Source organism: Peromyscus maniculatus, chromosome 3 (genome assembly GCF_049852395.1).
Source record: "Peromyscus maniculatus bairdii isolate BWxNUB_F1_BW_parent chromosome 3, HU_Pman_BW_mat_3.1, whole genome shotgun sequence".
NCBI classification, from domain to species: Eukaryota; Metazoa; Chordata; class Mammalia; order Rodentia; family Cricetidae; genus Peromyscus; species Peromyscus maniculatus.
In genome coordinates this window covers 154,047,850-154,060,122 of record NC_134854.1, presented here as the reverse complement: position 1 = coordinate 154,060,122, position 12,273 = coordinate 154,047,850, and the positions used below count along the sequence as shown (strand labels likewise).

Sequence of the window (12,273 nt, the reverse complement as noted above, 5' to 3'; positions counted from 1 at the left end):
CTATGATGATAATTAGGGTAGTCATTAATCTGATTATAGGGGAAGGTTAAGTCCAGACACCCTCTCCATTACTGATAGGAGTCTTAGCTGGAGTCATCCTTGTGGATTCCTGGAGATTTTCCTACCCCTAGGTTTCTCCCTAACCCCCTAATGGTTACCTCTACCAAGATCTCTTTCATTGCTCTCCCTCTCCATCTCTCCCTCCACTTGGCCATCTCAGTCTCTTCTGTTCCCATTCCTCATCCCTTCCCTTCTACCCACCCCTCCCAGTTTACCCAGGAGATATTATCTCTTTTCCCTTCCTGGGGCCCTCCTTGTGTGTCCCTCTTAGGGTTCTCCTTTTTACCTCGTTTCTCTGAGGTTGTGGATTGTAGTCTGGTTATACTTTGCTTTGTGTCTAATATCCACTTTAGAGTGAGTACTTACCATGTTTGTCTTTCTGGGTCTGGGTTACCACACTCAAGATGATTCTTTCTAGTTCCATCTATTTGCCTATACATTTCATGATGTCATTTTTTTTTTTTTTACCACTGAGTGTTTCTAATTGGTTTTAATGAAAACCCAGAGCCAGATATTGGGGTAAATGCTGAAAAATCAGAGAGATAAAAGAAATAGCCTTCACCAGCTCCTCAGCCAAAAATACTGTACTCTTGTCTCCTCCTGTCTCGTATTCCTTTCTCTATCCAGCCACATCACTATCATTTCCTGTCTTGACCTCTCTAGTGCTGAGATTAAAGGCACGTGCCTCCCAAGTACTGGGAGCAAAGGCATGAGATCCCAAGTGCTGGGATTAAAGGTGTGTGCCACCACGGCCTGATCTCTAAGACTAACTAGTGGCTGGTTTTGCCCTCTAATCTCCAGGCAAGCTTTATTTGTTAGAACATACATAAAATATCACCACATGTTCCCAGCTGTGCACAAGATGTAGTGGGAGCAACAGGAAATAATGAACAGCCTGTGAACAGGGGCAACCTGTTCTCACTATGGCAAGTGAAAAATCGAAGGCAGCAGAGGCCAAACCTCAGAGGATTTTGTTCACTCCAGCTCCACCTAGCACAGGGTCTGAAGTGAGACCTTTGATACATGAACACCTGAGAGCAAAGCCCTAGGACTTCATAGTGAAGAGAAACTACTCAATGAGTTATCAGAATGGATCACAGGCCGGAACAAAGGAACGGAGAAGAAAAAGTTCATGAGAAGAGTGGAGGCCAGAGTCACAGGCACGATGCACAGTGAAAATTTGTTAAAATTTAGTAGCGATTATCCCCATGCTTTTCAGGAGACAGAGTTATGTGGGAGGCGATTTGGAGTTGAGTGATCTTAATTAGGAGAACATGGTAGCTCTTCAGTTGTGAAATTAGCTAGAGAGAAGACTGAAGGAGAGTGCCAGCAGACTTATTTTTTGTATGTGGGTGACCTTGGACATGGCAGCACTGGGGGAAATCTACAAAGTTCATTGTTCACAAAAGATAGCATGTGATTCTGCCAAATGTCACTCAGCTCAAGTCCTTCTCATTTTTCCTCCCACAATTAACAATGAGTGAAGAGATTAATGTCTCATGGAATAGAAATGTGAGCTATCTGCTCACTGGAGAAAATAAAAATAGAATCTAGAGAAAAGCTGACAGAAAAAACTGAGTTAGGAAAAGTGGATTTGAAGCATTGAACACCATAATGATAATGGACTAAACCTCTGAAACTGTAAGCCACTCGATTGAATCAAGTTCCTCTGCAATTAAATCTACAAAACAAAATTAATGCTGAATAGATCTAGCACAAGGATAAAGGAGTCACAATCAGATTTCCACTTTCAAATGGCAACTAGGAGTCACACTACTGAAGAAACTATGAATCTTCAGAAAATTTATTTATAAAGTCACAATGAAAGGACAAATTTCAACCAGGTTGAACATCAAAAAAAAAATGGAGAAAGCTTTATGGTTTTTGCAAATAGTTCACTGCTGCAAAGATATAATTTACTGAGCCAGGCATTGTGGCATACAGCTGTAACTCCAGTACAAGGAAGATAGGGAGGAGAAGATTTAGGCATTCATAGCCCAGCCAAGGACACACAGTGAAGGATTAGTCTCTTGATTAGGCCAGAGCCTTAAGGACTCAATGGGTTTCCTAAGCCCCTTCAGTTAGGAACTCAGTCCTCAACTTTTCATATTCAAACTGTAGAATCAGATAATAGTGCTAATGTTATAATATTTAATGTGTAATATTTCTTTGAATAGAGAGCAAACAACTGGGAGAAAATCCTTTAGGTTTCTACAGGCCATCTTTATATTTGCACCCCACTGCTTACTTTGAAAGAACAATTCTTTCTCTCTCTTTTTCAATGGGCCTCAAGTTAAAAACAGACCTTTTTTTTTTTTTTGGTTTTTTGAGACAGGGTTTCTCTGTGTAGCTTTGCGCCTTTCCTGGAGCTCACTTGGTAGCCCAGGCTGGCCCCGAACTCACAGAGATCTGCCTGGCTCTTCCTCCCGAGTGCTGGAATTAAAGGCGTGTGCCACCACTGCCCGGCAAAAGCAGACCTTTTAAGCAATGCAGTCTTTATTTATTCTTCAATCATCTACTCTGGAGCTTTTAAAAATTGTGGCCATCAGTTCTTTATAACTATCTGTACCACCCTTTGCGATGAACATACTGGTGATCTTTGAGTTTCCATGCTCATTTCTGTTTGCAGCTATTTATCAGCCCAAACATATTTATAAAATGTTTATAATTAATGTCCTCAACATATCCTTCCTTTCTGGCTGATAATCTGGGCAGTGTATTGTCTCTTAGGCACAATTATGATAAAAATTCCTCATACTCCTCATTTAACTTCACGGCTACCAAAGGCCCTAGAGTCTACAACTCAGCATCAGAAGAGAAAGCAAACCAGATGCTCAAACATACAATGTTTTAATCATTCCCACTTTCCCTTCAGGGTCACCTCCTACTCCTAATTCAGACTAAACTTGGTGCTTCAAAGACAGAACCATTTTACATCTTCAGCTGTCTTTAATCTATGTGTGTTCAGTTGTGTTTCTTTTCATGTTGAACTTCTTTCAATCCATACTCTGTACTAGCTATCTTTAGCAATTCTTCACAAATTCCTAGTCCTCAATTAAGTTCTTTCTGTTATTTTCCATAAATATTACAAATTCTTACCTTTTTTATTTATTTATTTTTTTTTTCGAGACAGGGTTTCTCTGTGTAGCTTTGCACCTTTCCTGGATCTTGCCCTGTAGACCAGACTGGCCTGGAACTCAAAGAGATCTGCCTGCCTCTGCCTCCCAAGTGCTGGGATTAATGGCCTGCGCCACCACCTCCTGGTGAATTCTTATTTGTAAAAGTGCTTTCTATATGTTCAGAGACTTTGACTCAAAAGTCAATGTAAATCTTGTTAACTTTCATTTTCTTAGTCCAGTTTCATTTATAACATTTAATAATAGTTGCACTAAGAGCTGAAGGTGATCTAGGCTATTTGAAATTTTTCATGATTTAAAATTCTTAAAAATTGCACCTTTGCCATGTTTCTATAGCAAGTACTTCTACTTTAATAAATATTTAATTGTTAGAATAATGACAAGCTTAAAGAAATAGGTTTGAAATTCCCTGTTTGTTTGTTTTTTTTTTGTGGTGCAAAAACAGTTTTTAACACACATTACCTTCCTACTCCTTAAGATTTAAAATGAGATTTAAAACAATGAAGAGAAATTATTTGCATTCATGATTATGAGTCTGTTTATGAATGTGATACATTTGCCAAGTACTTGCATTAATGTATTAGTCAACAAACTACTCATGAGAAAATCTTCAGTTATTTTCTCTCTCTCTCTTTCATCTGTTAATTGTGTCTTGTGTGTGTGTGTGTGTGTGTGTGTGTGTGTGTGTGTGTGTGTGCGCGCGCGCGTGCACGCGCATATGCCATAGTGCATGTGCATATGACCTGTGGAGGTCAGAGAACAACTTTTAGAAATTCTCTGTAGATGAATTTTAAAGGTCTTATTAAATAAAAAAACAAGGAGCCAGATATAGGGGTGAAAACCTAAGAGATCAGGGAAATAGGAAAAGGCACAAGCTAACCTCACCTCACTAACACCTCAATCTCCAAAAAGACTTTCTGTATACCCATGCCTATATGCCTTTCTGTTCTGCTATTTCATTTGCTCTCTGTCCAGCTACATCACTTTCTCTTCCTGCCCAGCTCTCTCACTTCCTATCTGTCTGTACAGACCTCCACAGCTCCATGGTTAACGAGTGTTGGAATTAAGGCATTGCCACCATGCCTGGACCTGCTCCCAGCATGGTCTTGAACTCACAGAGATCCAGACCGATCCCTGCCTCCCGAATGATAGGATTAAAGATGTGTGCTACCATTACCTGACTTCTATGTTTATTATAGTGGCTGGTTTTTTCCTCTGATCCTCAGATAAATTTTATTGGGGGACACAGTATATTGGGAGATAAAGTGCATCATCACATTTCTCCTTTTTGTCTAAAATAAAGGACAGCAAACCCAGAACATCTTGGAAACATTTCCATCAACCTACATGTTACCATACTGAATCCAAAGTATAGCGGCAACAGCTGTGAGTCAGAAATCCAGTTTGTTCCTGTAGCACGGATCCTAATTGGTCTTTTCTTTCTTTTTTCTTTATTTACATTTTTTTTCATTTTACATACCAATCCCCTCTCTCCCCTTCTCCTTCTCCCCATCTTCTGCCAAACCACCCTTATCCACTCTTCCAAGAGGGTAAGTCCTCCCTTGGAGGATCTTTTTGTCTAAAATAAAATATTTTTTCTAATATAAGAAAAACTATATACAATACATACAATAACTATATACAATATGTATAAGCAATAAATACATCAATAATGTCTAATCCATTTGCATTTGACAAATTCAGTGAAAATATTCCATTATCTATGCTATTTTGGTAAGTAATATACCTGAATGACTTTGTATCCTATCTTATATTACTAATAGAGAACTATCTTATAATGTCTTTCAAATTTATACACTTTACATCTCTTAGTGAGTTTATTTTCTGAAATCCCTTACCAAGGAAAACTGTAACTACAACTATCTAATCTTCAACTCCCTCAGAGACCTCAGAAGGAAATAATATTACCTAGTAAGGCACAAAGTGTAAACAAGTAACTTCCAAAAAATGTGAGTTATGACAGAAACAGCCAGCTTCCTGGACAGTCACCCGAGGTTTCTCTGCAATGTTGGGGCATCATCTTTGGCCTACAGGCTTAGCCTATCTGACAGACTCATTTGTGAAGTAGGATGTACACAAGTCCTACAGCTCAGCCCCACATTTGATGCAAGTATTCCGTATATCAGATAAACTTGAATTCTACCAGTGCCATGTCATGATTCAGGATTTTAAATTATGGAAATTGCTGGTATTTTTGGAATTTGGCTTTCCATTCTTCTTGGCTTGTGGGTGGCTTCATCTCTTTTATTAAATGCCAGTCTACCACTGAGAGGCCAGACTCCATCAGCCTATTGACTCCTCCAAGAATAACTGCTCCAGCTGCTGTTCCACTGCACACTAGGAACCACAGGTCCACTGCCTGCTCAGCTGCCTTTGAAGGAAGGGGCACTGTACCTTTTCCAGATTGCAAAGCCACATCAGTGATGGCCTTAGAGGATGCCTGTTGTGAAAACTGCAACCACACTTGTCTTGGCAAGGATCACAGTTCTCCTTTTGTGTGTGTGTGTGTGTGTGTGTGTGTGTGTGTGTGTGTGTGTGTGTGTGTCCTGCTTGCCCATTTTGGACAGCATACTGTAAGCAGTCGATATGAGAGCATTTTCTTGCCCAGTGGCTAACTTTTTCCATAATGAAAGTATACTCCATGTGGAGGTTCTTCATTGCCCATATCTTCTCTGAAGTAGATTGGTGCTGCCAGGGGTAAAAAAGAAGAAGAAAATCTATGTTATTAAAATATTTTAAATGCCATATTCTGTCGATCTCTGAAGCATTTGAAGATGACCTGTCTATCTAAAATATATCTCTGCTTGACTTTGAAAACATACCTAACATGACTATAAGTTTGATTGTAATGACTAACTACTAACCTGCATTTTTTTATATCCTAATTAGTTGGTAATAATAATTTTCAAGGATGAGCAAATTGCATTACATTGCTAAATGAACTATATAGGTACAATACCTTGAGCAAGATTAGAAATATTTGTACAGTATTTTCTAACAAAATCAATCTCAAATTTGTAACAATATACATAATTTATATACAATATACAAAAATAAAATCCATGTAAAATACTTAAAACTAGTAGTTGCTTTCTAAAAGTAGATTCAATAATCTACTTTTATTTATATCATATCTATATCCTCTCTTTTTTCTTTGTTTTCAGTGTAGATTCAATAATCTACCTCTTATCTATATTCTCTTTTTTGTTTTTCTTTTTTTTAAAATAAAAACCGTTGTTTAGCCTTTTTCCTGATCATTAGCAATAACAACTTGTAAACAACCATCCTATACAATGACAATTATCCAAAACTCATTGAGAGACCAAAAACCACCCACCCCACCTCTTGGGAATGTGGGCATTATGTTCTTAATATTATTTCCTGCTGTTTGTGGGTGAAGGCATATTTAGGAGATCCTGAAAAGAAAATTTTGAGTTAATTTTCAAGTCCTGGGGGAGGTAGCTGTGTATCATTTGTTGTCCAGTCTCTGCATAATGCAAAAGTGCAGGGCTTATCTCAAGTCCTTGCTCGAATAGTCTGTGAGGCTGGATCATCTCAGCTAGCCACCTCAAAATTGTCCTGAGCAGTTTGTTGTCCAAAACTGATTTTTGGGTGATGTTTGTCAGCTTAGTGGTATTATTATTGTCCATGTGGAATTGTCATTGTTGGGTCCTATCATCTTTTTGGAGACTTCAAATTTGCTGTCAGGCCTGTTCATGATTCCCTGCAGAAAACTGATAGAGACTCCAACACAAAAAAATGTATAGGCAGCTAAATGAAGCCCTTTTTTTTTTTCTAGAATTAGTTAGTACTCTATATGACCTTTAATATCATAACAAAAGTTTAAAATATATATTGATCTTATAAATTTTGTTATAAAATTCATACCTTAAGAAAATTTTTAAAGAATCAAAATAGAACCAAAGAATTATGAGATTGGTGACAATAAAATAGCCCCTTAATTTTTGTTTTTCTTCTGTCCCATAACAGATGGCTCTTCTGACATAAGAGAGAGACTTTGCATTTTCTTTTTAACAAACATGCTTGGGTTTAGAGAAGGAGAGAGTCATACACCAACTCCAAAGTCAGCTGATGGGGGAATGCCTTCCTGTACACTGCAAATATGTGTTGTTGGTTGAAAAATAAAGCCATTTAGCCTATGGCAAGGCTGTAGTGGGTAGCCATTCCAGCTTTGATCTGGATGTTCTAACCTCCATTGAGGCTTAAGTAACTGTCACACCTACAAGGCAGGGCCAAGAGAGGACCCTGAAGAACCAAGATCCTGATGCGCCGGCTCTTTTGGTTCCTGGACCCTGGACGCTGGAGGTAGACCAAGCAGAGTTCTCCAGAGAACACTGCCGGACTATGCTACACCTTTTCCAGACCCTGTTACTTATCCCTTCACTTGTGAGTTACCCCCACAAAATAAACCTCCCTTTTAACTACGTGGAGTGGCTTTAATAATTTCACCAATATCTGGTGCTCACATGGGACAAATTCCAAAGGCCTGGGTGGCTTCTACCCTCAGCTTCCTCCTTGGCTGGCAGGCACTTGAAACTGCAGGGTACCACCTGCAGAGCTCCGTAAAACCAGGAAAAATCTACACAGTTTCATTCTTGAAAGGGAGCTAGTCTGGTCTCAGTTCCACAGCAAGTTTAGCCCGGACACCATTGAAAGAACTGTGAGCGAGGCATTCCCTCTCCTCCTTGAGTGCAGGATCCCCTCCCTAGCCCGAGGCTTTCACAGTTTCACCTATTTAAAATAGACAGGGCACCATCCCCCGGCACCAACCTACTTAGGCACAGAGAGGGCTTGGAGCTGTGCCTGCTGGCAGACCTATTCTTTGTAGAGGCAGAGAGGGGCTTAAAGTGGCCTGGAACTCTCCACACCCTGAAGCTCCAGGGAGTCACAGTAAGAACTGCCTACTGCCTGTGCTCACTCCAGCCAAGGCATTCAACAGGACTTGCTTTGGAGCTATACCAATGCCTCCTGCTGGCTGAAAAGTGCTACTACACCCCACAAAACCATGGAAAGGTAAGATAGGTAAACCAGTGTCTTATTTCAAGCAAAAGTACTTGATAATTTTACACCTTAAAACTGACTAACAAATTTTGAGTAATTTTTGTAATATGGTCATCAACATTACCTCACAAGAATTTAAAACCCCTTTTCTCTGTATGATGAATGACATTTTCCTGGAAATATATGACTTTCCTAAGGCATATCTGGCCTGTATCATTTTGGTATTCATTGTAATAATTCACATAGTGTTCAAACACTGGCTTAATAATAAGAACAAAGATGAGTCATTATTGGGACTGATACAAGCTTTACAAGATAGCAACGAAGGCTTACAGAAAAAGATTCTCTCTCTGGAATCTGCTAACCAGGATTTACAAGCTTTAAAAGATAGCAATGAAGGCTTACATAAAAAGATTCTCTCCTGGAATCTGCTAACCAGGATTTACAGGCTTTAAAAGATAGCAGTGAAGGCTTACAAAAAAGGATTCTTTTTCTAGAATCTGCTAACCAGGACTTACAGGCTTTCAAAGATAGCAATGAAGGCTTACATAAAAATATTCTTTCTCTGGAATCTGCTAATCAGGATTTACAAAACAGGCTTGTACCCAAAATTGATTTTATTGATAATAAATATGAATATTTAAAGGATAGAACACTAACTCTCCAGAGTGAAGTTGTGGATACTCAGACACTATATAAGGAAGAAAGATTATCATTAATTGATAAGATAAGGTCCATGGAATCATGTGTTTCTGAAGAACATGAAAACTTCCATGATTCCATGAGAAATCTGAGATCCCTTTCAAGAGAGGAGGTTCACTCCCTAGAACAGACCCTAGGTGCTCGTCTGCAAGTCCTGGAAGAAACTCTCAGTAAACATGACAAGGGACCTAATAAGCAGAAGGGCAAGACCATATAGGTTGTAACATCTCCAAATGGCTCTTACACAATGGATAATCCTGTCATTATCCATGAAAAGTCAGCAGATGATACATACTCTCAGCCATATATGACATATACATTACAACCAATTTCAACAAGGGACTTTAAAAATATAAAGGAAGCAGTAGTTACATATTGGATACACTCCACATATGTAAGACAGATGTTAAACTCATGGTCTACCTCACATAAAATCATTCCAGATGACTGGCATCAGTTAATTTCAGCTGTTCTAGAATGTAGCCAGCAGTTACAGTGGAAAAGCTGGTTGAGAGAAGAGGCAAGAAATTTAGAATAACAAGGTAAACTCAGAGGTTTTGTGATCTCCCAAGATCAAATACTTGGTGAGGGATGTTTCACTGACAGGAATGTACAAGCCACTTATGATGAGCATACAATATCTCTATGCTGTACAGCAGCTCTAAATGCTTGGGGAAAAAACCCAGAACCTGGAAAACCAACTGAGATATACACAAAGATATTTCAGGGACCATACGAACCCTTCACTGATTTTTTACAAGGGCTGAACACAGCTATAACAAAAGCTGTATCAGATAAATAATTAAGAAAAGTATTAACTGAGTCCTTGGTGGTTGACAATGCTAATGCAGAATGCAAAAGAATACTCATTCCATTAAAGGTCAGATCAGCTCCTTTGGAAGAATGGACTCAATATACTAATGGTGTTGAATCTCTTAACTACAGTAATGAGGCTTGGGTAGGAGAGACAAATCCCAGAGGTGAAAGAAGGCCCCATGGTACCAAATGTTTCAAATGTGGTACACCAGGTCAAATAAGTAAACACTGTACATGGGGTGCTCTTAGAGGTAATACTACTTCTAGAAATAGCCCAAACGGGATACCCCAATCTCCTGGATTAGGTAGAAGATGTGGCAAAGGCCGACATTGGACCAGTGAGTGCAGATCAAAAATAGATATACAAGGCAGCCCTTTACTGGCAGAAAACATCAAATGTGGTATAAATATTTCCAGCCACTGTGGAAGAAATTCCTCTCCAGGACAACTGAATAAACCAATGCCTAATGTAAACCCGATACTGCAATGGATGATAAAATAGCTCTGATAGATGTATCACAATTTCCAAAGAATACAATAAAACAAATATTTTGGCAGACTATCATAAATGAACAAAGACCAAAGCTTAGAATTTGAATTAATGACCTGGTTCTGGAGGGCCTGGTAGACACAGGGGTGGATGCGACTTTAATTACACCAAAATCATGGCATCCGAATTAGCCTCTTCAAGAGGTAGATGTCCAACTTCTAAGGATTGGAACCCTCTCTCAGATAAAACAGAGTTCAAGATGGGTTGAATGCATAGGGTCAGAAGGACAGAGAGGAAGGTTGAAGCCATCTATAGCAAATGTAGCAGTAAATCTTTGGGGCTGAGATCTGTAACAACAGTTACAGATTAAAATTCCTACAATCTCAGAAAAGGAATACAGATCAACACATGTTTCTAGGAATAATATCATAACATGCTATAAAAAACAGTCACCAATCATTCAGGCTGTACACAAACAGAGCACAACTGCTGTTGAACTCTCAGAAATACCAACTGCCTTACTTTTAAAATGGCCAACTAATAAACCTGTCTGCATCAGACAATGGCCTTTGACAAAAGAGAAGCTACAAGCTTTTGAACAGCTGGTTCAAGAGCAATTAAATGTTCAACACATTGAAGAATCTACCAGCCCTTGGAATTCTCCTGTATTTGTTATTAAAAAAAAGTCTGGTAATTGGAGAATGCTGACAGATATGAGAGCTATTAATAAAGTAATTCAGCCAATGGGCTCTCTACAGACTGGGATGCCCTTGCCCTCTCTGCTCCCCAAAGAATGGCCTATAATAGTTATTGACTTAAAAGACTGTTTCTTTACCATACCCTTACAAGAAAATGATAGAGAAAAATTTGCCTTCACAGTACCTAATTATAACAATTCCCACCCAGTCAAGAGGTCCTCCCACAGGGAATGTTAAACAGCCCTACCCTGTGCCAATACTTTGTGCAAAAACCATTGGAGATAATTCATGTAAAGTTTCCATAATCCATAATTTATCACTATATGGATAATATCCTGTTAGCTAATCCAAAGTTAGTCTCATTAGAAAGCATGTTTGGAGAAGTAAAAAAAAGTTTTGCCTCACTGGTGACTGCAAATTGCTCCTGAAAAAAAAAAAAACAAAGAGCAGATTCTATTATTTACTTAGGATATAAAATAGAGCTGCAAAAATTTAGACCCCACAAGGTACAACTAAGGACAGATCGATTGAAGACTCTTAATGATTTTCAAAAGTTTTTAGGAAGCATTTCCAACTTACTGAGTATCATGGGAATACCCAAAGATGGACTATAAAATTTGACTAATACTCTAGAAGGGGATACAGAATTAAATAGTCCAAGAGAATTATCAGCCGAAGCTGAGAAGGAATTGGCTCTAGTAGAAAAGGCAAGTCGAGAAGCAACTGTGGATTGTGTGGATACAGAACTTAAATGCATTCTTGTTATATTCCCATCCAGACATTCCCTCACAGGTATGTTGATGCATAGGGAAGATATTATATTGGAATGGATATTCCTACCGTGTAAACCAACTAAGAAATTAAAGACTTTTATAGGAAAGAGCTCTGATTTGATTCAAAAAGGTAAATTAAGACTTCGCCAGTTGACAGAAATGGACCCAGCAGAAATTGTAGTACCTTTAACTAATGAGGAAATTTCATCACTATGGAAAGATAATAAATGCTGGCAGAGAGCCTGCAGTAACTTTTTTGGCAGAGATTAATAACCATTATCCCAAAAGCAAGAGAACAGAATTCATAAAGAAGACTGAATGGGTCCTTCCTCATATTGTATGACAAAAGCCAATTTCTGGAGTCCTCACATTCTATTCTGATGCAAATAAATCAGGGAAAGTAGGATACAAATCAGAAGACTTAAGTAAAGTAGTACAAATTCCATACAACCCTGTACAAAAGGCAGAACTGTATGCCATTCTTATGGTACTGATGGAGTTCACAGAACCCCTCAATACAGTCACTGACTCTCAATATGCAGAGAGAGAGAGAG

At 38.8% G+C, this 12,273-nt stretch overlaps 1 long non-coding RNA gene across 1 annotated transcript; it reads right to left on the bottom strand.

Moving 5' to 3' along the window:
* Positions 1 to 339: 339 nt before the first annotated feature.
* LOC143272545 (uncharacterized) lies at positions 340 to 3,164 on the bottom strand. The gene is made up of 2 exons (XR_013050193.1): positions 2,538 to 3,164; positions 340 to 2,365 (listed from the first exon to the last, which is right to left on the bottom strand). It is a non-coding gene; the product is annotated as an uncharacterized LOC143272545 (long non-coding RNA).
* Positions 3,165 to 12,273: the final 9,109 nt, after the last annotated feature.